Consider the following 27,476-nt stretch of genomic DNA (forward strand, 5'->3'; position numbering starts at 1 on the left):
GTGTGTCTATCCACTGCTTCTTGTTCTGCCTTCAAGTTGGATAATCTCTTACATTTACCCAGGGTTCCAATTTCCAAACCATAATCTATCTTACATTTGAGAAACATATTTCTCCCCTCCAATTTTTTTTAAGCATTGTTCATTTTCTAGTGATGATCCTTCAATATTGGATTTCTAATTGCTAAGAATTTTACTATTGGATTTAGTGTTTGATAGCATATTTGCAAGCTATCTGCTTCTATATTTGATATTAAAGCCACAAGTGCTTTTATTCATTTGCTTCAAATTTGGTGGATCATATATTGGGGCGGTACATTTGCATTTTTATCGGGAATAAGATTGTGCTCATCATCGTCTTTGGCACATGGAATACCAAATAATAATTGTCAAGCTTTTGACATTTAGTTTTGCATTTCAGCGTCTATATATGCTGCATTTTATGTGTAGAGTGAATGGCAGATGGTTCACTACATCACTTCTGAGGCCAAAATATTTCTCAGCCCTTTATAAGATACCGGTATTCATCAAGGCAAAACATCAAAATGTGTTTGAGGCATCCAATTATAGATCTCCATTAAGGGTGCAGAGTTTTGAATATTAAGAGCTATTTAATTCCAACATAAAACTTCTTGACACTTCACTGGTAATAGTGAAATAATCTTTGCTAGTTACCTGAGTTTGATGGGGAAAAGAAACTTTTGATTGCAAACTCAATGACTTTTTTTCTAACAAATATTGCTCTTTAGTCACATCAATATGCCATCGAACATCTCTTATTTCTTTTGTATTGCTCTTTAATTAAGAAGATACAACAAGGTACACATGATGATGTTAATAATTTATATTGGGCTCAGGGCTTTTTTAGCTAGGAGGCTGAGAACAGAGCCCTTTGGAACATTAGATATGACTTACTGCAATGAAACTTATACCCTGAAGCCCTGTTCATATAGTTATTTATATAGGAGAACAAAATTGAAAACTTCAGAAAAATAAAATATGTGATATTTTTTCCCCAGATCATGGGGGAAAATTCATGTCAACATAATTAAGGCAAATGAAAAAAAGCTTCATATATTTATTACTGTTGTGCTGTTTGTATTTCCATTATGGGAATCATAGTGACATATCTGACAGTGTTGGTGTTGTGGCTAACCCATACTTGTAAAGTCTTTGCTCCTACGATTCAGAATAATAATATGCATCATACATCTTCAAGGGTGTGATATTCTTTGGATAGCTTACTAGTTCAGGATCTTCTCTTCAAAAGAAAATTGGACGTGCAAAAGTTCCTCTGAAAGCAAAATGAAACGCATTGACTTGCAAATATTACTAGCACTTAGCACATCCTTTCTCCAACTTTTCCGTTCTCTCTTAAGAAATAAATAACTGAACAAAGCATAATATGGTACATAAGCATGACCATTTCAAGTGACTGATTTCATATATTCACCGAAACCCCTTATGGTACAAAATTGCCAGTGCACATTAAATCCAGATGTGTGGTGCTGCCACAATTACAATATTTACAGCTCTTCCCTGCTGATTTCACAAATAGGCCTTGTCAATCAGTTGGATGCTGTTTTATAGTCAAATGCATTGCAAAATAAATGAGAAAAAATGAGGGCCTTCAATCAGGTATGGCAGGTTCATTCCTTTGTCCTTTGTTTTACAGAACAGGGCAAAAGGTTCTTTGTTTTAAATCTGTCTTCTTTCCCATCTCTTGTTGGACATGGATATTACTTTACAAGCAGTGAATATGTATGTATGTATGTATGTATGTATGTATGTATGTATGTACTGTATGTATGTACGTAAGTAAGTACGTACATACATACATACATACATACATACATTCATCCCCCTCCCCACATCTCTGCTCACAACAATGTTATTAGCTTTAGTGAAGAAGGAACAGAGAACACTTGAGTCATATTATCACTAACAAAGCAATAAAGTTATCAAAGTTTGTAGTTTCCCAACTTTTCAATGCAGACATAATACAAGCTAATATCAATTTCTTGAGAAATTCTTCTGTTGGTGAACTTGTAACTTGGAATAGGTATGTTGGCTTTAAATGTGGATAAATCTAACTCAGACTGTTTATTCTCCAGGATAGAAGTTTTGTGCCCATTCTCCATGTATGATAATATAATAGTAGCAACCAATAAAAATCACAAATCTGTGTGTTCGTTCTGTTTTGATGTATGTGAGATAATCACACAAAAACACACACACACACAAAACATTCATAAATCTTAGATTAATTAGACTAATAAATCTTGCTTTAGTGTAGTGATTTTTGTTTTATCTCTGACTTGTTCAAAAGTCTGCCACCCACAACATTTGATTAGATTTGATTGGTGTAGCCATTTAGATTCCCTTTAAATTGATTAATGCTTGTAGTTCCCCAAATTAAGAAACCCATTACTTAGGGTGCAATTCAGAGTAAAGATTCCATCCTGTTTCTTAAAGTCAAAATCAACTCAGAGTCTTTCCCTATATCTAAAACCAATATGTCACATATACAGACATGGACACTTATTCCTCTTCTCAGGCACTCAGAATTTTTTCCCCTCTTGCTTCCAAACAAACTTCCTTTGGCATCTCATTGTTTTTAAAGAGCTGAAAGCTGACAGCCCCAGTAGTTATGTACCATTGTTAGATTTCTGCCAACCTGTTAAGCATGACAAGTCATGAATGACAGCCCATATCTTCCTTGGCTTACAGTGACTAGTCACTCTTTGGCATTAATCCTAAATGTACTTTTCTGGGAATAGGGTTTTCAGAACTGTGAAACTTACTTCGACAAAAAAGAAGTTCCATCTGTGTGCAGCCCAGTCCTTCTGCCAATACAGAACAGAATGGCTGCTTGTGCACTCAAGACCTCCTTTTCAATACTAAAGAGCATTTCCTATCTCCAGCCACATAAAGTTAGTTTCCATAAAGGTGTACAGATCTTTCAAAGGAATGAACAGCTAGTAACTTCAAATATATACATATGCAAAAATAGTCAGGCTTCTGACTATGGCAGGGATGTCAAACTGGATTTCTTCGAGGACTGGATCAGCATTGTAGTTCTCCTCTGTGGGCCGGTGGCGCGTGGTCTGTTTTTGGCCCATTTTTTGGCCTGTTTGGGCCCATTTTTCAGCCCATTTCTTGGCTGGTTTTGGGCCTTTTTCTCGGCCCAATTTGGACCCATTTTTCAGTCTATTTTGAGCCCAGTTTTGGCCAGCAGAGTGTTGCAGGAGCCCATGGAGAGTGAAAATGAGGTGTTGGGAGTTCATTTTAGACTCCAGAGGCCCCGCAGGCCAGTCCCTTCATATTTCCAGGCTGTCCTCTTACACTGGCCCCTTCATATTTCCAGGCTGGCCCCTTGGGCTGGATTTAAGCACCCAATGGGTCGGATCCGGCCCCTGGGCCTTGAATTTGACACCCCTGGATTATGACTTCTAAATCACGCATACCAGCCTGGACAAAGCTATGGCTGCTGGAATGATATAAAAGGAGGTGCTTCATAAACTTCCCAAGCATTCTTCCTTATTAACAATTGTTAACTCTAGAGTGTTATGTGGGAAGAACTTATTCATTTGAATTCTAAGGTCCCAGATCAATTTAGTTTCTTTATTTCCTATTACTTTATTTTATGGTTCCACAAGTTTTTGCTTGCAGGCAAATGGTATTTCTTGCAGATCTTCCTGCAAGAAACACCTTCCTTCACTGCACCATTGTTGCTATTTTGTCATTGTTTGTACTCAGTCTACGGCATCTTCTTGCAACAGCTCACAAGGTGACCCACTTTTTCTTCAACTTTTCTGCAGAGGCCTTTGCTTCTCTGTTGCTGTCTTCTCAATTCTGACTTGTATGCATTTGTTCATTATTATGATTCATTACACAGTCAGACCAGCCAGATGTTCAGACTGAGTTTGGCATTTTTGTCTACCTTTCAACTCCTTTCTAAAGACTTGGGATAGGCAGATGTGGTTGTTTGATGGTGTTACGCATACTATTGCAGAATGGAAGCTGTTCTGAGGAAAGCTACCATTTGCAATTGACTGATGGTGAATTTGTCAATGTCGATGACGTTCAGGTTGTGCTCCAGTTGTTTCAGTATTGCACCCAAGGTGCCTATTAATATAGGTTAATTTATTATTTTTGGATCACATAATGCATTGAATTACAACCTAACCACGCTGGCTGGCACAAAATAAAAAGATACAAATCAATAAGCCTGGATTAAACCTAATCAAGCTGTTCATGGTGTAGACAGATGGACAAAAACTTCATTTCAGTCATTGACCAATAAAAGTACAATCAACAAAATGGCCGACACAAAAATATCCCCGAACAACAATTCCTCACCATTTGTAGGTAAACTTACACATTTTATATATTTCAAGTTTTGTTACTTTTATATTAATACATTTATCTTGCTTATTTAACAGATAAGGCAAATAAAAGCCATCAAAATGTCCTAGAAATTTAAATAAAAGATGGATAATTCACTAGTGGCAAATGGTCCTGTAGAACTTCACATGTTGTCTAAAGAGAATAAAATTTTAATTTATCTTGTTAGCTTGATTATAAAGCCAATCACTATGTAACATATGAAATTCGTTCATAACCAATTTCAGTGTATTTATTTTGTACAATGACAATAAAGGCTATACTATCCACTACTATAAATATCCTCTCTGCAATATAATATGTCATTGGAAATTAACCTAAGGAACATTTGATTGTGCTTACCTTAAATCTGCAAACTCCATGCCTCAAAGCACAATTGCATCATTTTTTATTGCTTTACTCCATTGCAGCTTGATGAATTTAGGATAGTGTGGAGAAAAAAATAAATAAAGAGGGGAGGTGAGCAGTTGGAACATCCTGGTGGTATTCACTTGGGACCGTTCAGAACAAAAGCTCACAAATCCCAAACACAACTATGTCCACATGTTGTGATGTCCGTGGCAGCTGACTCATCAGTTTTCACCAGCAACATTGCCGTTGTATGTCACCAAGTGGTAACAGTTCAATCGATCACAATGATGAGGCAGAGTATTGGCTTCTTGTGACAGCCAAATGAGAAATGAGGCTCCAGAACGGAACTCTGAAAATTTAATAGAACAGTAACTGCAGGTTCATTCACAGAGAAAGTGATGAACGAATTTTGTAAAAAGAGGACACAATTGATCTATGAAACCCTTATTAAAACTGTCTTTTTGATTAACTTCAGCCTAAATGTCTGAGCCACTTGTCCAGGCAGATTCTTAGAAATGAGAAAGACAGCAGAAACAATCCATGCTGATGATTATGAAGGGGGAAAGACAGGTGACTTTATAGGAGGAGAAACAACAATTGATCCATGGAATGATTTTTCTTTAGTAGAAAATGCTTTATGGGGGGGAAAAAAACCCAACAACCTTATTCTATGAAAACACAGAATGTAAGATTTATCTATCGGTCAAATCCATCATAAAACGTGATTCCAGTACTTTCTTTTTTACCATTCCAAACTTCTGAGTGTAAGTCCATATGCATCTGCTTCAAAGCTAGTGGGATGCAGACAACATCAACAATAATCTCTGTGTTAGGAATGTAAGCTAACAGCAATATATAAACCAGGATGGTAGTACTGTTGCTTTAAGTACTGCTGTAATGTGATTGGTTGCTGTTACCTTAAGCAGCCATAAGAGGGAGCTAGAATGACTGTTAGCTCTCTGTTTGTTAGAAGCTGATCGGTGGGTACGTGAGTTACTGTGTTGTTGCTACTGTTAGCTACTTTGTGTGCTAAACTGATTATATGATACTGGACTGTGTTCGAAGGATCATTTCCTTAACTGAGAACATTGATAACTGACTGACTGAACCGTGTATGACTTGGACTGTAAATTGAACTCTGAATACCTCTATATTTCCACATAGTAAACTACTATATTTTATACTATTCGGTGTCCCTGTATGCTGGTTTGTGCATGTTCTTTCATACCACTCTCATTGCGCTTCTCCGCACACTCGCTCTCCTAATGGGGAGCTTACTTACTTAACACTCTGTATTATCGTTTTTCTCTTGCATTGAATATATACTGTAAACATGCCTGGAATGAAAGTGAGCTTTAGTTGAGGTTATGGCCTAAAGGCCAAATTGTATCAAAATTGACTAATAATTCCTATCACCTAATTCCCATAGCATGGTCTTAGACAAAAAGATATTTACCCTGGTAGTATTGCTATTATCCTCATCTTCTCATCTTTCCCATCTTCTCATTTTTCATCTTTCCTACTATCTTCTCCTATTGGTATCTTATAATTTATCATTTGTGGTTTGTATTTTATGATTAATGATTGTAACTATGATTTATGATTTATGACCTATCAGTTGTTGTTTGTATGTACACTGAGAGCTTCTGTATCAAACAAATTTCTTGTGTGTCCAATCACACTTGGCCAATAAAGAATTCTTTTCTCTTCCCTTCCCTTCTCTTCTCTTCTTTCCCTTCCCTTCCCTTCCCTTCCCTTTCATTCCATTCCATTCCATTCCTCACTACTACCAGAAAATGTTGCAGGTGGTACAGCTGCAACTAAGATTAATCTAATCTACTCTTCCTTTACCTTAAAGAAAATCATTATATAAAAAAATTAAATAAAGTCATATATAAGATCAGAGTCTGTTATAGTGGGGACCGTGTTTCTCAGATTAGGCAGAATCGTTTCAAGGAAGGATACAGCAACATTTTATTTGACTTAAAAAGGAAGAAATTAAATCCTGAAGTGTGCATATATGTGTATGACAGCTGTCTTCTAGGATGTCAATGCAGATCACTTTCAATTCAGTTCAACATTCACTAAGATAATAATGAATTCTTCAAATATCATAATAGGGCCACTGTTGGCTATAAAAGAATGGAATCTGAATCAAGTTTCCAGCAAAAATTCAAGACTTAGTAATGTAGATCGTATTAAAGAAAACAGTTTTATTCATATTTGACCAAGAAATTGAGCAAAACCTCATCAGGATAATTATCTGAACATACAGAATCTCCAAATGCCTGAAGCAGATGGCAAAACTATTATACATGTGCCGTCTTTCTCCATTAAACCATTTCCTTTGAGGAAACAAAGGTTTATTGGTATGTAAAACTGTGTTTTGTGATCATACAACTCATTTTATGAAGGGGAAAAAAAGGTAATGCATTCCTGGAAAGAATCATAATGCCTCCGCAGCTCGATTTTTCCCTCCTCAATTTTATAATAAAAAAAATTTCATGCCACCACTGGCATCTTAACTTCAAAGATAAAAAATATCCGCCAGTATAAAATGCTACTGTTTGATCACTGCAAAACTTTGTGCTTCAGCTGTGAAATCCCAAGTAGATAAAGAAATCATCAGTTAAGCTCTTCAACTTTGAAAATAGGATCGATCATACATGGACAAATTTATTATTTCTGCAATTGTCTAACATGCTGAAGCAATATCTATCTGTTGAGGCTTAATAGATTGAGGCATTGAGGGGTGGGCTGCTGGGGGTTCGCAGGGGTTCAGGAGAACCTCTAGCTAAGATTCTGTGCAGTTCAGAGAAACCCCAAATCCCACTCCTGGCTGGCCCCGCACACCTCGCCCCTCCAAGAAGTCCCCATGCGGCCTGTTTTGGGAGCAGGTAAATGCAGGGAGCATGCAGAGGCTCAGGAAGGGCAACAAGTAGGCCTACCAAAAGTCTGGGAAGGCTGGAAACAGTCCTGTCTCCGGCCTCCAGAGGGCTTTCAGATCCTGGGGGGGGGGCTTTGCACCCTCCCAGAGGCTCGAGGAAAGCTTCCAGAGCCCAGGGAAGGCAAAATCGCTTCCCGCTACCATGGTGTAGAAGGCTGATTAGGCCATGCCCACCATGGTCACACCCACCCAGTAACCAGGCAGACAACCCCTTGCTAAATTTTTTGAAGGCCACCCCGATGACATTGGTATACTATGAACTCTCCCGGCAACCTTGTACCTAAATAAATTTCTAGTTATTTGGAGTGCCGTGCAATTTCCCAAAACCTGCCTCTCCATGTAAACTGAATTTCTATTTTCAACCCCACTCTTAGGGTGTTTGACATTGCCCCTTCATCCATCCATCCGTTGGTTATCTATCTTGGTCTTTTATTAAGACTCACTTTATTGTGGTAGAAAGAAAAGGTGCCACTATTGGTGTCTTTTTTTTTTTTTGGTACTCCATTCTTTCCATCACTTTAAAGCAGGGATGTCAAACTCAAGGCCCGCAGGTCAGATCCGGCCCATGGAGTGCTTAAATCTGGTCTTTAGGGCCGCCCTGGAAACAGTAAACAACCATCCCATGGTGCCTCTGCCCGCTAAAACAGAGCTCAAGAGAGCCACATTTTAGAACAGAACAGAACAGAACAGAACAGAACAGAATAGAATAACAGAGTTGGAAGGGACCTTGGAGGTCTTCTAGTCCAATCCTACACCACTTCAGACAAATGAAGTGACATCTTCTTAAAAACTTCCAATGTTGGAGCATTCACAACTTCTGCAGGCAAGTTGTTCCACTGATTAATTGTTTTAACTGTCAGGAAATGTCTACCTTAGTTCTAAGTTGCTTCTCTCCTTGATTAGTTTCCACCCTTTGCTTCTTGTTCTTCTCTCAGGTGTTTTGGAGAATAGTTTTTCACTGGCAGAAAGCTGCAGAAGGCCATTGCAGCCAAAAATGGAGCACAAAGGGCCACTCACAGCCCCCCCCCCCCGGGCTCTATTTTTACTGGCAGAGTGCTGCAGGATATTGAGCTGGCCATGCCCAGTCAGCCCCCCGAGGTCAAACACAATTCTGATACAGCCCTTAATGAAATTGAGTTTGACACCAGTACTCTAAGGCCTTCCTGACTGAATGTACTCTATCTTAAAAAGATCCATGGGATCCTTGCCAAATGTCCTCTCATGCACAAGAAGGCAGGGTGGTGGAAACCATGGGCAAATAGATAATATATTCTATCCTTAAGCATAAATCTTCTTTTTCAGACATAACTTATTACTAAACACAAGAATTCTGCATCACCCTTTGTCAGAGTGTTACCTTCTTTTTTGTGTGTCTTCTTTGTAAAGAAAATATCTTTTACATTAAGTGAAGCAAGACTGTAAAAAAATAATGGAGATGATAGCTGATACTAGGTTACAGACTGTGCATTCTATCCAATTATCCTCAGACTTAAAAACGCATTGTACAATTTATTTTCTGGGTAAAAATATTTTATCTACTTACTACAGAATGCTCAGAAAACAAAACAAAATGCCTAATATTAACTTTGCAACAATGAGATAATATTAAAGCACACTTTTGGAAATTACTTATAGTGACTTCTGGCTTTATGCATATAATCTTGAAAGGGAGACGAAATAGATGCCTACAGATCAGTTCTTAGAGCCATCTTGCAAGAATATGCAAAACATCCAGTAAAACAAGTATCTTCCTCAATACCTCTGATTACACGAAATAGCAAAAGCAGAGCTTGCTGAAGAACTGCAGTTATAAAGAACTTAATTAAAATCAGTGAGCAGAATTTGATGTTGGTCATGATTAAAGTTGTGAGAACAGGAGAGAGAAAAATAAAACCAGAGAATTACATAGCTACATGACAACTTTAGTATGCAAATTGTTATAGAATTTGTGGAGCATGAAGAGAAATTGCAGATTCTGGAATCGTGAGATTAAATATGATGAATTATTCTCCTGCTCACCAACTGGATACACTCACCAAATGCTTGCTAAAGAAAGACTGTACAGTCTGATCATAGGACTCTCGGTGAATCCAAACTTTTTTTATAAAATGCAATCAAGCTTAGGATAAAGAAAACCAAAATCCAGCACATGACATCAGGATGCCCAAAGCCAATACAAATAACCACAAGTATCCCATGACATCTTAACCAGCACTATTTTGTGTTATCCAATATTATATCAGTTCCTCTTACCATCAATCCACAGCAACTATCATTTGCTCTTCTGCTTTCCATACGTTGTACCCTATCTACCGCCGTCCTGCCTTCTCTCCCTCTCTCCTCTTCTTTCTTTCCTCTACCATCCCTCTCTTCTCTACTTCCCCTTCCTCTCTCCTTCTCCTCTCTCCTCTTTCTACTCCTTCTCTCTCTCCTATCTTTTCCTCCCCTCTGCTCCCTTTCTCCTAACCCCTCTCTTCCTTCTTTCCTCTCCTTTTCTCTCTTCCACTCTCTCCACTTAGCTTACATGGTATATTTCAGCATCTGAGCAAACTCCATTTAATATTGATGGTATTAATAATTACATTCCAATAAATACCTTTCATATTAATAATTTTAACATGCAGTCTCCTTTTAAAGATATGTCTGTGTGTGTGTGTTTGTGTGTGTGTGTGTGTTGTATTTGTGCTGATAAATAAATAAAGGGAGACTAGTATAGATCTATTTCAAGCTATTTAGCTCTCATCATCAGCTAGCCATACCCTTACTGGGATTCGAACCTGGGCTGTATTACATATAAGGCAGATGATTAGCCACTAAGCCACAGGCTCTCCTCCTTATCAGCTGAGCCAGGGAAAAAGGTTTGTGTTACAACCCCTGGTATGCCCAAATATGAGAGGGAGCTCACTACTCCCCCTTTCTGTCCTTTAGCTCATTACAGAGGACTATCCAGGCAGAAAACCATATTTTTATTTTTAATGTTGCCTTTTTATATTTGTGTTGTATTTGTGCTGATAAATAAATAAAGGGAGACTAGTATAGATCTATTCCTCTGTAATGAGCCGAAGGACAGAAAGGGGGAGTAGTGAGCTCCCTCCCATATTTGGGCATACCAGGGATTGTAACACAAATACATACCTATTTCCCTGGCTCAGCTGATAAGGAGGAGAGCCTGTGGCTTAGTGGCTAATCATCTGCCTAATATGTAATACAGCCCAGATTCGAATCCCAGTAAGGGTATGGCTAGCTGATGAGAGCTAAATAGCTTGAAATAGATCTATACTAGTCTCCCTTTATTTATTTATCAGCACAAATACAACACAAATATAAAAAGGCATATACACACACACACATACATACATACATGCATGCATACATACATACATACATACATACATGTATGTATGAAAATTAAAAAAAACTTTTTTTTAAAAAGGATGCCCAAAACCCTTCTTATTTTGTGAGTTGCCAAGAATAGCAAGAGCAAGATCTTGTGATGGCATTTGTGAGATGTCAAGAACAATACCAATAGCAATAGTGCTTTACAGCCCTCTCTAAGCAGTTTAGAGAATCAGCACATTGCCTCCAGCTCTCTGGGTCCTCATTTTACCCATCTCAAAAGGATGGAAGGCTGAGTCAACCTTGAGCCAGTCAGGATTGAACTCCTTGCAGTAGGCAAAGTTAGCCTGCAATATTGCATTAGATTAATACACATTAATTCATACATTAGATTAATAAATAAGATAAATAACAGCATTTTCCCTGCAGTAGCATCTAAGATGGAGAGTCCATCGTTGTGTCAGGATTCCAAGTAACACCCCCAATGAAAGAAGACACCAAGGCTAAACATTCCTCAAAGTTCCATTTTATTAGAGATGTCATATTGGCACATCTGGGAAAACCCGAATCTGAAAGCTTCCAGGTTTTCCCCAACCAAAATGAAGTCCAAGTCCTGCCCCATCACCCATAGGTCCATCACATGGTCCAATCAATGCACCATCCTAACTAGAGATACTCCCCAGTCATACCTTCCAAGTGCAGGAGTGAGTCGCCTTGACTCTCGGTTGAAAGGAATGTTATTTTGACTATACAATCTCTCTCTCTCCCCCCCCCCCAGTTTCCCACAGCACTAAATGTGGCAGGCCTGGAGATCCAATGCCTAAGATGGCTTCCAGGCCTGACACCTCGATTTTGGCTGCTTCGTGCCTTGATATGAAAGACAAGCTTTCAGTTAAACATTTTTAGATGTAACATTTGTGCAGTGTGACAAATTTGAAAGAGATATCAAAACCAGTAGCTTTGGAAACCAAAATCATCAATTCTGAGTCACTTTTATTTTCACCTTCATAAAATTAGATGCTTGCATATGCTATATTATTAAATATAGCCAAAACAAAAACTCCAGTCTACATGTTCATTAACTCTTAGCTGGTATTTTATCAAAGCTGTAGAAGTTTCCCAGGACTGTTTTTTCTTGATGTTGGTCAACATTAGCCATTAATCAAAGGGAATCAGCCATATGAAAAGTAAGTAAAGAAAGCCACTGTTTTACTGTTAGGGTAGGGAAATAAATAAATTTGACTTGTAGCTTCTCAGTACCTCAGTATCATACTTTTCTATCTCACTTCCATATATTTCAACATCTTCTAGTCAGATATAACCTTTCATTTCTTCTATTTGACCTTTCCTTCCTTCTACTTGACCTCTGAAGTCTTCACCTATTGACTTCTGCCTTCTTATGAAGATTGGTGTTGTATCTTTGCTCCTGGTTAAATTCTCATTTGTTCCCTGGTACTTATTCTTTTGGCCTCCATTTAAATCCTCCTCATGACACTTTCTCTTTTCTCCCACTCTTTTTTGGTATCCTTAACGTTCTAATAATGGGAAACCTTTATCCTGACTAGCATTTGAAAGCAGTATGAATTTCACATATCACTTGTTCAGTATCTTTTGCAGTGGGAACATTTGCTGCAAAAATATACTGACTTTCAAGATAAATGAAGAGAGAAAACTACATAAATATGGCTTCCATCCTTAAAGTTTTAAAATGTCATACCTTCTAGATCCTTTGCACTACAACTCCAGTCACTTGCAGATGGCAGGGACAGTTCTTATTTTATTCAAAATATCTGGACTTTTTTTAAACTTTCGAAAAGTTTACTCATCTTCACATTCAAATACTAACACATTTCATTTCTCCCAGGGTGGGGGGGATCCATAAATATGTTTTCTTCCGTTTCCCCTTCCCGAACTGTTTTAGTTTCATTTATTAAGGATTAGCTGGATCTTTTCAAAAGCTTTTTTTGTAAAAAAGCAACTTTTATTTCCATTAGGAAATACAGATGAAACATGCCTAAATAAATAAGTAGGGTGGAAAATTACAAAAGCACGTTTGGGGGTGAAAATAAGCCATTTCCCCAAGTTTCCAAACTGTATTGCCAGTGTATTCATGATTTAAAATGGACACCTAACATCAAAAACATCATCAAAAAAGCACAACAAAGAATGTTCTTCCTGCACCAACTCAGAAAGTTCAAACTGCCCAAAGAGATACTGATTCAGTTCTACAGAGGAATTATTTAGTCTGTCATCTGTACCTCCATAACTGTCTGGTTTGGATGTGCAACCAAACAAGATAGAAACAGACTTCAGAGGATAATTAGAACTTCAGGAAAAAAAAACAATTGCTACTAACCTTCCTTCCATTGAGGATCTGTATATTACAAGAGTCAAAAAGAGGAAATATATGGTGCCAGAAAAGAAGAGTGAACAACAATATCAATATCAACAACAATATCATCATAAATTTTTGAATTTAACACTTTGATTAACAGCTTCTTGTATGCATTTGAGCTTTAAGACTTCCTTCAATCAATATATATTGGAAATAGGGATTTCTTTGCTTTATTTTAAGTTGTGGTTGAGGAGCAATGACTCCACATCAGAAGTATTTGAATGAGCAACCTAGCTTGAAATAATAGAAATATAAGTCTGGATATATTTTTTTAATAAATCATAGTTTTTAGAGAAATATTGACATTTGATGGTGATGATGACAATGTCAGTACACTTATTATTATTATTATTTTTATCATTTAGGGTTGTCTTGTGACATGTACACCAGATCCAAACTCTTTAACGTCTAGTGATCAGTAAGTAATTTTTTTCCTATTAATATAATTAAGGACAGTACCCTACATAGATTTTTCTCTTTTTTAATCTCCGAGCAATTCAGATTGCTCTTTTATTGTTGAATGATGTGGAATACTTTTTGTTACTGGCTCTCATGCCTGCTCATTCCAAAGCAAGAACTCATAGAAAAGAATTATAAATTAATGTTCTTGTCTCTGCTGGTACCACTTTATTAAAAATATAATTTCCTTGCAATTTAGTGATAATTGCTTCAAGCTAATGAGGAGAGAAGAGGTTTCTATGGATCAGAGAATGCTGTTAATTAATAACATAGAAAATTAATATGGATCTGTCTATATGCTTTGATTTATAGTTTAAGTATATTGTATCAACATATGGTTTTAGTATGAGCTTAAGTCTCCTATTCACTGGAGTGTGTTTTCAAAAGGAGAATGCTTCTACTGAGATACAAGGCTAACAAAAACTGTAATTCTCTATTAGAGTTTGAAAAGTCCCAGTTGTCCCAATTGGCAGTTCTTATAACGAATTGATCGTCCAATTTTGTAGCACCCTCTTCAAATGGTTGACCCAGAAGTTGCCTCCTCTTTTTGGTAGAAAATCACAAGTTTGATGATCTCAAGATTCTTTCTTCCAACAGCTTCTGCTTTTATGTTTCATATTGCAAGATGAACTATTTCGTATTATGTGCTGCCTTATTTGTATACATTAAAGCTGGATACAAATATCCTTTCAAGATTTTTATTCGAACTTATTGGGGTGAGGGAGAAACCTGGGTGAAAGCTTCCTTTAATTTCTCCCAAAGAAAGAGGAATTGGTGATAATTTTTCAGGGGAAGGGCTTTGTTTACACCATTTCTTTCTGATGTCTTCCTGTTGGTTTGAATAGAAGTGTGGAATGCTGGGATACAATAAACTACGGGAGAAATGCTAACACTAGGAAAAACAAACTATTGTGTTTCCCTGAAAATAAGACAGGGTGTTCTTTTCTTTTGACCCCCGAAATAAGAACTTGGCCTTATATTTGGGGAAGTCTTATTATTTTGAGGTGCAGGAGGTGGCGAGCATGGTCACCTCAAGGCTGCTACTGTGTTGCAATATTTTCAGGGAGGGCTTATTTTAGCGCATACACTCAAAAGCCCTATTGGCCTTATTATGTGTAGATGTCTTATTTTTGGAAAAACAGGCTATTTACACACCCACACACCTCTATGTGTTGATCAGCTTTCATTAAAAAAAAATAGGAACAGCCAACTTTGCCTATAAAGAGTTTTCTTATTTTTGAAAAATAATTCTAAGGGGAAAAAAATCTTCATCAGACTGAATTGAACCAACTGGTATATATTGTATGTGCAATTTTTTTCCAGATTTAAAAAAAAAATTAGTATGCATGTGGGCTTGCATGTAAGACTTCCAAAGTTTTTAATAAATGGACAATTGAGAAATCAGCCAAAGGTGGAAAGCAAAACCTCAGAAAGTATTTTTTTTTCTTTATGACTACTGAATTTGTTGTGACAATGTAATGCTCAGCAGCATGCCGGTGAAGGTGTATTCATTTTTATCAATGACATATTTTATCTGCCAGCCGTCACAATATAATCCATTGGCCCTGCACTTTTGCCAAACTCTTTTTTCATTATGTCAGGCAAAAGAGTTTTCATCAAGTCCCCTTTCCTCTTCTGTTCTGTAATCAAACCATATTTTAATCAAGGCCCTTCAGGCTTTTTATCAACTCAAGGTGGCAAAGTAAGGTTTCCTACTGTCTGCCTCCTCCCTCTTCTGCTTTCCCTAAATTCTAACACTGCACAACAGGGTCCTAAAGTTATCTTTGAGAAACAATAGGCATGTTCTTCTTACATCCAATACTCAAGGCAACATCTGCCTCTGATTGTTTGACCAAGGCTTCTCAAGAACATGAAGCAAACTCCAGGTCCCAACAAAAAACCCTTTTATTAATTTACTGTGAATTTTGCTCATTCACATATAGTAAAGTCTTTCAAGGGAGGATTTACAGTCACAGACCTTATCTGGCTTGGAGAGCTGCCAGGCCAATATCTACAAAACTTGGCAAGGAGTCTTGGAGAGTCACGAATCAATTAAGCGAACTAATTATCTCCTGCAAACTCCACTCCCCTTTCACTCCTCTTTTACTTCCTCTAGGAGGGGCCATTCATCATCTACCTGTGGCCTTACTCCCAAGTCGTCCCCTGTTCTTTAGCTGTTTCCTTCTTCTGGCAACTCTGTCCATGTGTACACTGGGAACAGGCTCCAGCTGTTCATCTGCCTCACTGATGTCTGACTCTGAAGGCAGCTGATAACTGGCAGAAGGCTCTGGCCCCCTCTCTGACTCTGACACAGAGCCCTCATCAGAGCCTCCCCCAGACTCCAGGACTGGCCCATGTTCCTCCCCAACCTCCTCACTGTCCGAATCTGCTGCCAGCTCTGCTGGTCGCTGGTGGGCCATAACACTGATTGGGAAACAGGGATCAATTGATAGGTTCTTGATTAAACTACTTTAAAGAGTGATTGATTGGTTGGTTGGGGAAAAAATAGAGGGGAAAAATACTCTGTGTTCTGAAGTTGGAAGGAAACAGCAAAGAAGACAGATACAGTAATAAATGTCTTTGGCTTTTGTCAGTACTAATTTTTATCCACGTGTAAGTATGGAGTTCCTCTTTTATCCAGGATGTCAGAAAGATGCTAGACATAGAAAGATGCAGTTCAGAAAAGTTTTAAATGTCAAGCCTTCTGATCTCAGAGTGAACATAAAATGCAGTTTGATGGGATTGTTGAAATTATTTATGGTTGCTAGGTTTTTCTTTTTTTAAAAAAAAAAAAAGTGTTGTGTGCTTTTCATGATGATAGCTTACTAAGGCATGCCCCCTGTCATTTATTTTGGGTTCTTTAGCCTATGCTGAAATCTAGCCAAAACAAAGCCCATTAAAGTCTGAAAGGGTAATCCAATCTAGACAATTTCCCAAACTTGGCTAATCCATGTATCTTTTATTAAGGAATGCTAATAAATCACCGAAACATCAATGAGACTTTCCTGTTTGTATGACTTTAGCATCAGGGAGATAGAATTAGAATTTGGTAAGACAGAAAATGTTTAGCAATAGAATGGTTTGACCACTAATGAGTGGTAAATCAGTTGGTGATTTAGATTTTAACATCAGTCTAAAAGGGCTTCTCCTGCACCCTATATTCACATATAGGGAGAATTCCAATAAAGATGGTGGAAAAACAGTTGCAACAGCTCTCTGATGCAATACAATGTGATTGTTGTGGCCCGACATTGGCCAGCAGAGCTGGCAGCAGATTCGGACAGTGGGGAGGTTGGGGAGGAACATGGCCAGTCCTGGAGTCTGGGGAAGGCTCTGATGAGGGCTCTGTGTCAGAGGCAGAGAGGGGGGCAGAGCCGTATGCCAGTTATCAGCTACCTTCAGAGTCAGACATCAGTGAGGAAGAGCTGCAGCCTGTTCCCAGTGTGTGCATGCACAGAGTTGCCAGACAAAGGGAACGACTAATGAACAGGGGTCGACTTGGGAGTAAGGCTACAGGAGGAGGATGAATAGCCCCTCCCAGAGGAAATAAAAGAGGAGCGAAAGGAGAGTGGAGTTTGCAGGAGACAATTAATGCGTTTAATTGGTTGGTGACTCTCTGAGACTCCTTGCCAAATTTTGCAGATATTGGCCTCTCTGCTGTCCAAGCCAGATAAGGTCTGTGACTATAAATCCTCCCTTGAAAGACTTGCTGGATGTGAATGAGAAGGATTCACAGTAAATTAATAAAAAGGTTTTTTGTCAGGACAAGGAGTTTGCTTCATACTCTTGGGAATCCTCGGTCATAACAGTGATCATATCACCCTCATTGTGTACCATAAATTGAGGGGACCTTTTTAAAAGAAATGGCTCATCTCATATAACTTCCCAGTTTTATTTGACCAAGAATACTGCAATCTTTAAAGCTTTTGAGCAGGAACATGTCCAAATAGATCAGATGTGTGAGAACTGTGAGTTGTGGAGATAGCATGTGACTGCAACATTTTTTTTAAAATAGCAACCAGATTCTGATAGATTTTCAGACTCTTGGATTTGAGCACATTCCCCATCTTCCGCTGCTTATGGGGCATGGGAGGAATCCTCAGCTATGAAATCCCTGTTCATGCAATGGAGTCTGGTAGTGTTGTCTCAAAGTCCATTGCTGTGCCTTTGGGGGTAGAAAATGCTTTATTTTAGAAAAATGTAGACACCCTCCTTGAAAAGTAGAACATAAGAAAGTCCATACGGGGTAGGCACTTTCCAAAAAACATACCCCCAAAGACCTATGCACCTCTCTGCAAAGAATAGGATGAAATATATTAGAAAAATGAGAACTGGAGAAAGATTCAATTGGGGGTGAGGGGGCGGGGAGGGTGCTTATCTCTAAAGTTAAATGCTCCTGAATCTTTTCTCCTCCCTCCCTCCCTCTCCATTCAAGCACAAATTTGCAATGACAATGATGCTATGCTCGTGAAGAACGGAAAAATGCTCTGGTAAGACCAAGAGCTCCCAGAAAAAAACCCTCATTGGAATTCCTTTCACATGCTGATATGTATCAGTGCAAGTCACCTTTTAGTCTTCTTCATAAATCATTCATGTGGCACACAAAGCCTTCACACTAAAAGGTCTTTGAGAAACTCACACATTGCCTGTTCTGATTTGGCTGGTTTGTTGGTATTAATGCATGAACCCCCTGAAATTAACATTTGACTGATAGATTTGTGCCGTAAAATATTTCTCGCAGGAAGGAAACAACAGCATGTCCCTAACCCTGAGATGGTATATGGATTCATTTTATAGCTAGAGCAGTGAGGAAATGACATGGGCAAATACAGCTTTGCAAGCATTCTTTAGGGCCAGATCTTAAATCAAAGGTCTGGCAACTAAGCAGCTGGAGTTTTGCCAATTTGGCACAGACCATATCTTTATTCCCTGTTCTAAGTATTCTACAGGTTATGTTACCAAAAGAATAAGTATTTTCTCAAGGTAGAAGAGTTCAGAAACATAGAGCACAGAATAACAATAGGCTTGGAAGTCATCTTACAGGGCTTCTAGTCCAATCCCCTGCTTGAGAAGGAGACCGTACAGCATTCTAGACCAGTGGCTTTCCAATCTCTTCTTGAAAATATCCAGTGATGGAGAACCCACAACTTTTGGAGGCTAACGGTTCCACTGATTCATTGTTCTTATTTCTCCTTAGTTCTAGGTTAGATCTCTCTTTAACAAGCTTGTTGTCCTGCCTTCAGGTGCTTGGCTAGGGGGTTTATCCGACCGGGTCAGTTGTGTGTGGTGGCACCTGTATTGTTCAGAGAGAAGGATAGAACTCTACGCTTATGCGTCGACTTCCGGGGCCTGAATGGGGTTTGTGTAGAACACTTATACCCCCTGCCCTTGGAGAATAAGTCAACTGATTCTTCCTTGTGGTTGTCCTTTAAGTACCAGAAAATAGCCATTCTTTCACTTCTAGTCCTTCTTTATGTTAGACTAGACATACCTAGTTCCATCAATCGTTCATCATACAGTTTAGCCTGCAGACACCTTATCGTTTTTGTTGTTGTTCTCTGCAGTCTTTTTAGGGTCTCAACATCTTTTTTTTTGTATTGTGGTGACCAAAACTGGATTCAATATTGCAAATGTGTTCCCACCAGTATAAAGTGGTTCTATTACTTCATGTGCTCTTGAAACTATCCCTCTATCGGTAACAGCTAGGGCTTTATATTTTAATATTTAGAAATATGCTTGATATTTATACTTTATATCATTTTAATATGTGGGTACCTGTTTAAAAGCTGAGCATTTTGTTTCACCACTACCACTCTCTTCTTGTGGATTCTTCGGAAGTTGCTGCCAATTTTTACTCTGGTAGGAAGAAAGTGTAATTGGATATACAGTGAGCAATCGTATTAATTCTATTTAATTACATTAATTGCATTTCAATGGAAGACGTTTTGCCAAGATAAACCTTGTGAAGTACATTGCACTGAAAAGATTGTGAGTCATTGAAAGCTACTTTTAAGTTTATGTGGCTGAGGCTAAAACTTCCCAGGAGGTATATATCTCTGACTTAAAGAAGTGGGAGAATTTGCAGAACAAGATGAGTTAACACCAATTGGCTTCACTGATTGATTTTAGTGATTTGCTTAGCCCAGTTAGTTAATGACCAAGCAGCTGTATTTGTGAAAAATGATAATCTTGGTTAAATTTAACTTTGGCTACGGTACAGTCCATCTGCTTACTGTATGATTCAGTGTGCAAACCCAGCAAGTTAAACATATTGAGGGAATCCAACTGCTCAAAAAAAGTTTGTCTGTACCAGTTAGACACTTATGAGGACTTTTACATATGTACTAGCATATTCAGAAGGAAATGTGCAGATATTGATGCTTTGCTCAAATCTTCAAACTGATTCCAATGCAGTCAGAAGCTTATCAGGTTACATATTTCTGCTTTAAAGGGATAATTAATATAGTGGACATATTTATGGTAGAAAAGGGCACAGTGGCCTAGAGGTGAAGACCCTCACCTCCCACTCGGAAAGTTGAGAGTTCAATCCTAGGGAGTGACAGATGATTCTTTATCTGAGTGGAAAGAGAAGATATCTGCTGTGAACTCCATGTAGGCATCAGGAAAAGCATACGGCCAGTAAATGCTCAGCTTCATTTAGCTGCCCTGACCCCAACCTGAAGCAAGAGATTATAGGGTCATAAAAAGAAAAAAAATGGTAAAAGAAAAGGTACTTTAATTTGAAAGTGCAGTAAAGGTTCAATTTCAGAGCAATCATGAAATCATGTATGTTGGGTAGAACAGGAAGATGGACAAATCTGTACTTTTGCAAGGCTTGATGACTATGGAGTTTAAAGAAGAAAAGTCAATTATGAAATGGTACCTAACAGAAAAGAAAAAAAATGCAGTGAATAGTGCTTTGATGAAGATTTAGCTGTTTCCTTATTTCATGTCCTTTGTTTCTTAGCCTTTCTGTTTCATAGTCCGTTTAGTGCTATGCACAATATAGCTTATCTCAAAAGAGGTTCTCATGATGGGCATATAGCAGTGATGGGATTCAATTTTTTTTACTACATGTTCTGTGGGCATGGCTTGGTGGGCATGGTATGGCTTTTTGGGCATGGCTTGGTGGGCGTGGTATGGCTTGGTGGGCATGGCTTGGTGGGCGTGGCAGGGGAAGAATACTGTAAAATACTGTAAAATCTTCATTCCCAACCCATTCCAGGGGAAGGGTGCTGTAAAATCCCCATTTCCTTCCAATCGGGAGGCAGAGAATAGATGGGGGGTGGGGCCATTCAGGGGTGGTATTTACCAGTTCTCCAAACTACTCAACATTTCTGCTACCGGTTCTCCAGAACTGGTTAGAATTTTCTGAATATCACCTCTGGCATATAGGTATGTACAAAAGACCAAGCTCAAGGTAATATTTCCGAATCGACTGCCTCCACTCAACATTAATTTATCATGTACCCTTCTGCCAAAGGCCTCCTAGTTCTGACCCCTTAATCTTTGCAACCACATTGCATGAACATATGCAAAGTTTTATATCATATCACAGCTTCCAAATTTCAGAGAGCTTGATTCAATGTTTTCTCCCTAGCTTTCCTGGAAGAGAAATATAGGAAAACCTATAGGAAACCCAACCTTGTCCCTGTGATAGGGAAGCATAGAAACCACAATCCATATTATTTTGCATTGCCAGTTCTACAGGAATATTTTCCTCCAGTTGATTATTCCTTTTTTATTTACATTTTCAGGGCACTCTAATAATTTTCAGCTGTACTATTTGTTAAACAATCAAGGTAAATTTATATCTCTAAAAGTACATGTTACATTCTGTGCAATCTTTGCCCACATATGGTTGCCCTCCAGTGGTGGGATTCAAATAATCAACAACCGGTTCTCTGCCCTAATGACCAGCTGTGTAAGGGGAGTCCATCATCATGTGACTGGGTGGGCATGGCCATCTCAACATCACTCACGTCGCCTTAGATGTAGTAAGAATTAATTGGAGAGGCAGTTTCTGTAAGCAGGCCAATAAAGATGAGGCTAGAAACAACACCAGATTTTTTCCTTCTTGCCTTCCTTACAGGATTAGTCCTGTAACGTGGGAAAAAAAGAGATTTCTTCCAACAACTGGTTCTCTGAACTGCTTAGAAAGTTAACAACCAGTTCTCCTGAATAGGTGCGAACTGGATGAATCCCACCACTGTTGCAAAAAGCTCTTGTTTGGGGAGAGTTTTTGTGTTGTTCACTTTTCTGATTGTCAATGATCAAAATAAAGTTCTGTCTGTCTATTTGGAACATTGCAGTACATTAAAAGCAGTCTATAAGACAACAAGTAACGTCGATCTGTCTCTCTAGTCCTCTTCCTCCCTCTTCTTCCCTTATCCATGTAAGGGATAAACTGATGTGCAGTTTTTGTTGACTGGTTCATCATGGAGGACCAAGTGTTGTTATTAGCTGGGAAATTAGAGTTGACAGTATTTATTTTGGGAGCCAACTAATTAACTGCTTTTCTTGCCACATCCATTAATGGCTACGTGGCATGGCATTTTTATTGACACAGTGAGAGAAATTACTTTTTGCAACAGTCCATTGACAGCAGAGTGGAATGGTGGATCATTAGCAACTTGGTGCCGAGCTGATTTTCCTATCAGGGTTATTCAACATGACAGAATTACTAAGTGACAACAGAAAAGGATGAAGTATATACATTCAAGATAAGGGTTCAACACAACCTATTCTTTAGTAATAATTTCAGACAGAGCTCAAATGTTGAATGTTAAAAATGTTTTGGTCTTGTTTTTAAATGTTTTCTTTTTTTAAACTGAATACATCTCAATTGTTTTCCATAACTATTTCCTCTACTGAATAAGAAAAAGGAATGGGTGAAAGGAAAAACGAAATTAGCTTTATTTAAAGTGTGTCCCTTTCTTTGAATGATATATGATTTTATTGTTACACACGTATACCTACACAGACATTATGTATTATAAAAGTTGCCCATTTGCAAAAAAAAAACCAAACAACTTTAACATTTTAACTCAATATCTGGGAGTTTTATACTTTCTCTTGGTAATTACTATACTTCATTTTATTGATTTTTTTCTGTGAAAAATAAATGGTAAAAAGACATTAAGAAAAGATAACATAAATGAATATGAAATAGGCAGCAAAAAAAGAGAGAAAGAAAACCATGCATGGTTATCATGCATCCAGATATATATATTTTTTTAAAAAAATTCTAATGCATATGGTGATGTTCAGATAGTGCTGCCTTTAGTTCAAACCAGGCATTTGTCATTGATTCTTTCTCTTTTTCATTCACTTATTCATTCATTCAAGCAGAGTGCCACTGCATTTCAGAAAGGGATAAAAATCGCATACAGATTTTTTTGCAAGCTTAAAGCTAAAGGCTTGTAAAACACTTGAAAGACTACTCATGAAGAGAGAGGCACAAGACACTTAAAGAATTATTTAACCACATTGTTTATGAAACCATTGAGTGTCACTGTTCATCATTTGTTTTCTTGTCTTGTCATGGACACTTGGAAAACATGAAAATGGGATGGTGGCTTAGGTCAACTTTCCCTTTTTAATTGGAAATTTAATTGGAAATAAACGATATCTTCCCTGTGAACTATTAAAAATAGTGTGATTGATTATTGATCTCCTAAGGAAGTTTGACATCTTTTCTGTTTGAGTATCCCAACTGAGATTAATGTGAGATTAATTTGAGACTAAGCATGTATAAGATTATGCTATTATGATAGCGATAGCAATAGACTTATATACCACTTCACAGTGTTTTACAGCCTTCTCTAAGCAGTTTACAGGGTCAGCATATTGCCCCTAACAATCTGGGTCCTCATTTTACAGACCGAGGAAGGGTGGAAGGCTGAATCAATCTTGAGCCAGTTAGGATCAAACTGCTGATAGTCAGCAGAATTAGCCTGCAATATTGATTCTAACTACTGTGCATCATGGATGGATGGATGGATGGATGGATGGATGGATGGATGGATGGAAGTAAGTAAGTAAGTAAGCACAATAGCACTTACACTAATATATATCCCTTCATAGTGCTTTTACAGCCCTCTCTAAGCAGTTTACAGAGTCAGCCTATTGCCCTCAACAATCTGGTCCTCATTTTACCACCTTGGAAAGATGGAAGGCTGAGTCAACCTTGAACCTGGTGAGATTTGAACTGCCAAATTGCAGGCAGCCAGCAGCTGGCAGTCAGCAGAAGTAGCCTGCATACTGAACTCTAAGCACTGCACCACTGTGGCTCATATACCTTTTATTGCCTGGAACATAGCACCAAATAATCATATTTTTTTAAAAAGTAAATTGCCTCAATCCCTTAATTGATACATAATCAGTTCCAATAAAAATTGTAAAATACACATGAAATCATTATACCAATAGAACTAGACTTATATACCACTCCACATTGATTTATAGCTTTGTCTGAACAGTTTACAAAGTCTACATATTGCCCCCAGCAATCTGGGTCCTCATTTTATTGTCCTCAGACATATGGAAGACTGAATCAACCTTGAAAACCTGGCAGTGAGCAGAATCAGCCTGCAATACTACCTTCTAAGCACTGTGCCACCAAAGCTCCTATTATTATTTTTGGGTGATTCAAAACTAAATAAATAAATAAATGAAAGAGTATCCCAACTGTAATAATATAAATAGCATCATCTATAAGAAGTTATGTTATAAATAATAGCAATAGCTGCATCATTTAATAAGTGGAACCACAGCTAAATCAATAGCACTGAGTTGTATTTTCAGGTACTTTATCTAAAAATAATAGTATATATTGATAGCCAAATCAGTATCAAAGTAGCCAGAATCCTGGATAATGTTATTTAGTGAAGTCCAGATTCTTGCTCTCCAATTATATAAAGTGTGTGTGTGTGTGTGTGTGTGTGTGTGTGTGTGTGTGTGTGTGAGAGAGAGAGAGAGAGAGAGAGAGAGAGAGAGAGAGAGAGAGAGAGAGAGAGAGAGAGAGAGAAACAGAGAGAGAGAAGTGTAGAATAATAAAAGAGAAGGTTGAAACCTAATTAGAGGAATTTTGAACTCTGGATATAAAGGTTTAGCAATTAAATTTGTATATGAATGTAATAAATATTATAGCAATTATCATTTCAAGCATTTTAGATATAGTTAAGAGAATATTCTTAAAGAATTTAAGCTATCAGAAATATAAAATAATAACCAAAATGAGTCCTACTTGAATATGACAAGGTTTTAGTTAATTACTTTATTTTCTGATTGGGTTCATATATAATTAAATCAGAGTATGTTTAATCATTATAAATTCAGCGAGGTGGGTATACATGCCATGATAATAAAAGCAAACTCAAACAAACCACATTTAGTGAAAGATACATAGTCAGCCAGTACAGGCAATTCTCGACTTACGACCACAACTGAGCCCAAATTTTCTGTTATTTTGTGAGATATGTTTTAAGTGAATTCTGCCTGCCAGAGATTCTGCCATTTTACAATTTTTCTTGCCACAGCTGTGAAGTGAATCCCTACAGTTGTTAAGTTAGTAGCAAGGTTGTTAAGTGAGTCCAGCTTCCCCATGGACTTTGCTTGTCAGAAGGTCACAAATAATCCTGGGACACCCCAGCCCATCATAAATATGAATTAGTTGCCAAGCATCTGAATTTTGATCATGTGACATGAGAATATTGCAATGTGGTAAGTAAGAAAAATGTTATAAATCCCCCCTCCCCCCCCCCAGTGCTGTTGTATGATCACTAAATGAACATTTGTAAGTTCAGGACTATCAATGTGTTAATATATCAGGAGTGTCCAAACTTGGGAACTTTAAGACTTGTGGACTTCAACTCCCAGAATTCCCCAGCCAGCATGCTGGCTGGGGAATTCTGGGAGTTGAAGTCCACAAGTCTTAAAGTTCCCAAGTTTGGACACCCCTGTAATATATGAATGTATTGCAATTTCAAGTTTTCTACATGTAAAATCTAGCATGATCCTTTACGGATATTGCAGAGTGTCACATTCTACATCCTGTTAATGGCCAATCAAGGATAGGTGACATAAATTGAATGATAAATAATAATAACTTTTTTTAAAAAAAAAACCTGAATCTATCCAAGAGGAAGTCAGGGGTTTTTTTCTATCCTTTTATAAAAGTAAGATTGATTGATTGATTTTGTGAAGGACAAATATATTAGTAACAGTACTGGGAATGTGATTTTAACTGTGTCTCAGACTCAGTTACATCATGTTGAGGATTTTGGGACGATTTTATGTTTGGTTATTTTTTCTTGGTGTTTTTTTTAAATTCTACACTAGCTGCCCAGAGTCAAGTTTGTGGACTTGGTGGTTATATAAATGAATGGTTATATAGCAATAGCACTTAGATTTATATACCGCTTCACAGTGCTTCACAGCTATCTCTAAGCAATTTACAGAGTCAGCATCTTGCCCGCAACAATCTGAGTCCTCCTTTTACCCACCTTGGAAAGATGGAAGGCTGAGTCAATCTTGAGCTGGTGAGACCTGAATTGCCAAACTGCTGGCAGCCGGGAGTCAGCAGAAGTAGCCTGCAGTACCCCATTCTAACCACTGCGCCATTGCGGCTCTTCATTCATATTAATGAATAAATAAATGTATTGATTGTTTAGGAGGCACTGCTCCAATGGGAACATATTGGGAGCATAACAGCACTCTTAGATGATTAAAATATACACCAGAAATATTTTTTCTTGAGAATAATAGATAACAACTTTGCATCCATTGGACTATTCCATCTACAGTGTCATTCCAGGGACTGTAGGTGGAGGAGATTGTCCATTCCAAAAACTTAGGGAAAATGTTTTGGAAAATATATATTTACAAACATACATGCTTTAGAATGGTTGACAATGGTTGAGAATGGTTACCAAGACATGATAGAGAACAGTAAGGAAATTTAAAACCATAACAATGTCTTCCTGCTTTGTTATTCAGCAATGGGCTGTGTATCACTCTGTTGATGCAAACAAAAATGGTAATTATTCACTTTTTAGAAGCTAAAGAAAGTAAAGTTAATGAAAGTTCTAAGATCAGTCCCAAGAGCCTTGCCTGCAGAGAACAGAACAGAATCACAGATTTCTTCTGAAGTTGCTTTGCATTAAGGCAATTCTGAATTAATTCAGATATATCAAATTGTATAATTTTCTTTTTCATCTTCCAAAGTCTCCTGGAGTGGGGAATGTAGAGATTCAAAATGATAATTTAAGGAATATAAATCTGAAGAAATAACTTTGAAAAATAATTGTGCCTCCCCTTAGAGCATTTAAGAGAACACAAAAAAAAATCAGTCATGTAACAAATGACACTGTGCATTCTAAAATTCACGGTCATACCCTTCAGGATTTTAATCATGTACATGATATCTCATTACACAAAATTAAGTGCTGCAATGAAAGCAACTGGTATTTTAAGGCTTAACAGATCAGCACGACAAGATCAAGAATTGAAGAAATATACAATGATGTGTGGCCATACTCCTACAAACTTTGAACATTCCTACATTCTCCTGAATGTGTGATT

General features: G+C 37.8%; 1 long non-coding RNA gene across 1 annotated transcript in view; it reads left to right on the forward strand.

The window, feature by feature from the left end:
* Positions 1 to 27,476, forward strand: part of LOC309397430 — a 325,183-nt gene that overhangs the window by 145,922 nt on the left and 151,785 nt on the right. The window contains exon 2 of the long non-coding RNA XR_014176257.1: positions 13,799 to 13,851. This is a non-coding gene — a long non-coding RNA (uncharacterized lncRNA). The remainder of the gene's footprint in view (positions 1 to 13,798; positions 13,852 to 27,476) is intronic.

The sequence above is a fragment of the Natrix helvetica genome (genome assembly GCF_964273705.1).
Source record: "Natrix helvetica genome assembly, chromosome: 10".
NCBI classification, from domain to species: domain Eukaryota; kingdom Metazoa; phylum Chordata; class Lepidosauria; order Squamata; family Natricidae; genus Natrix; species Natrix helvetica.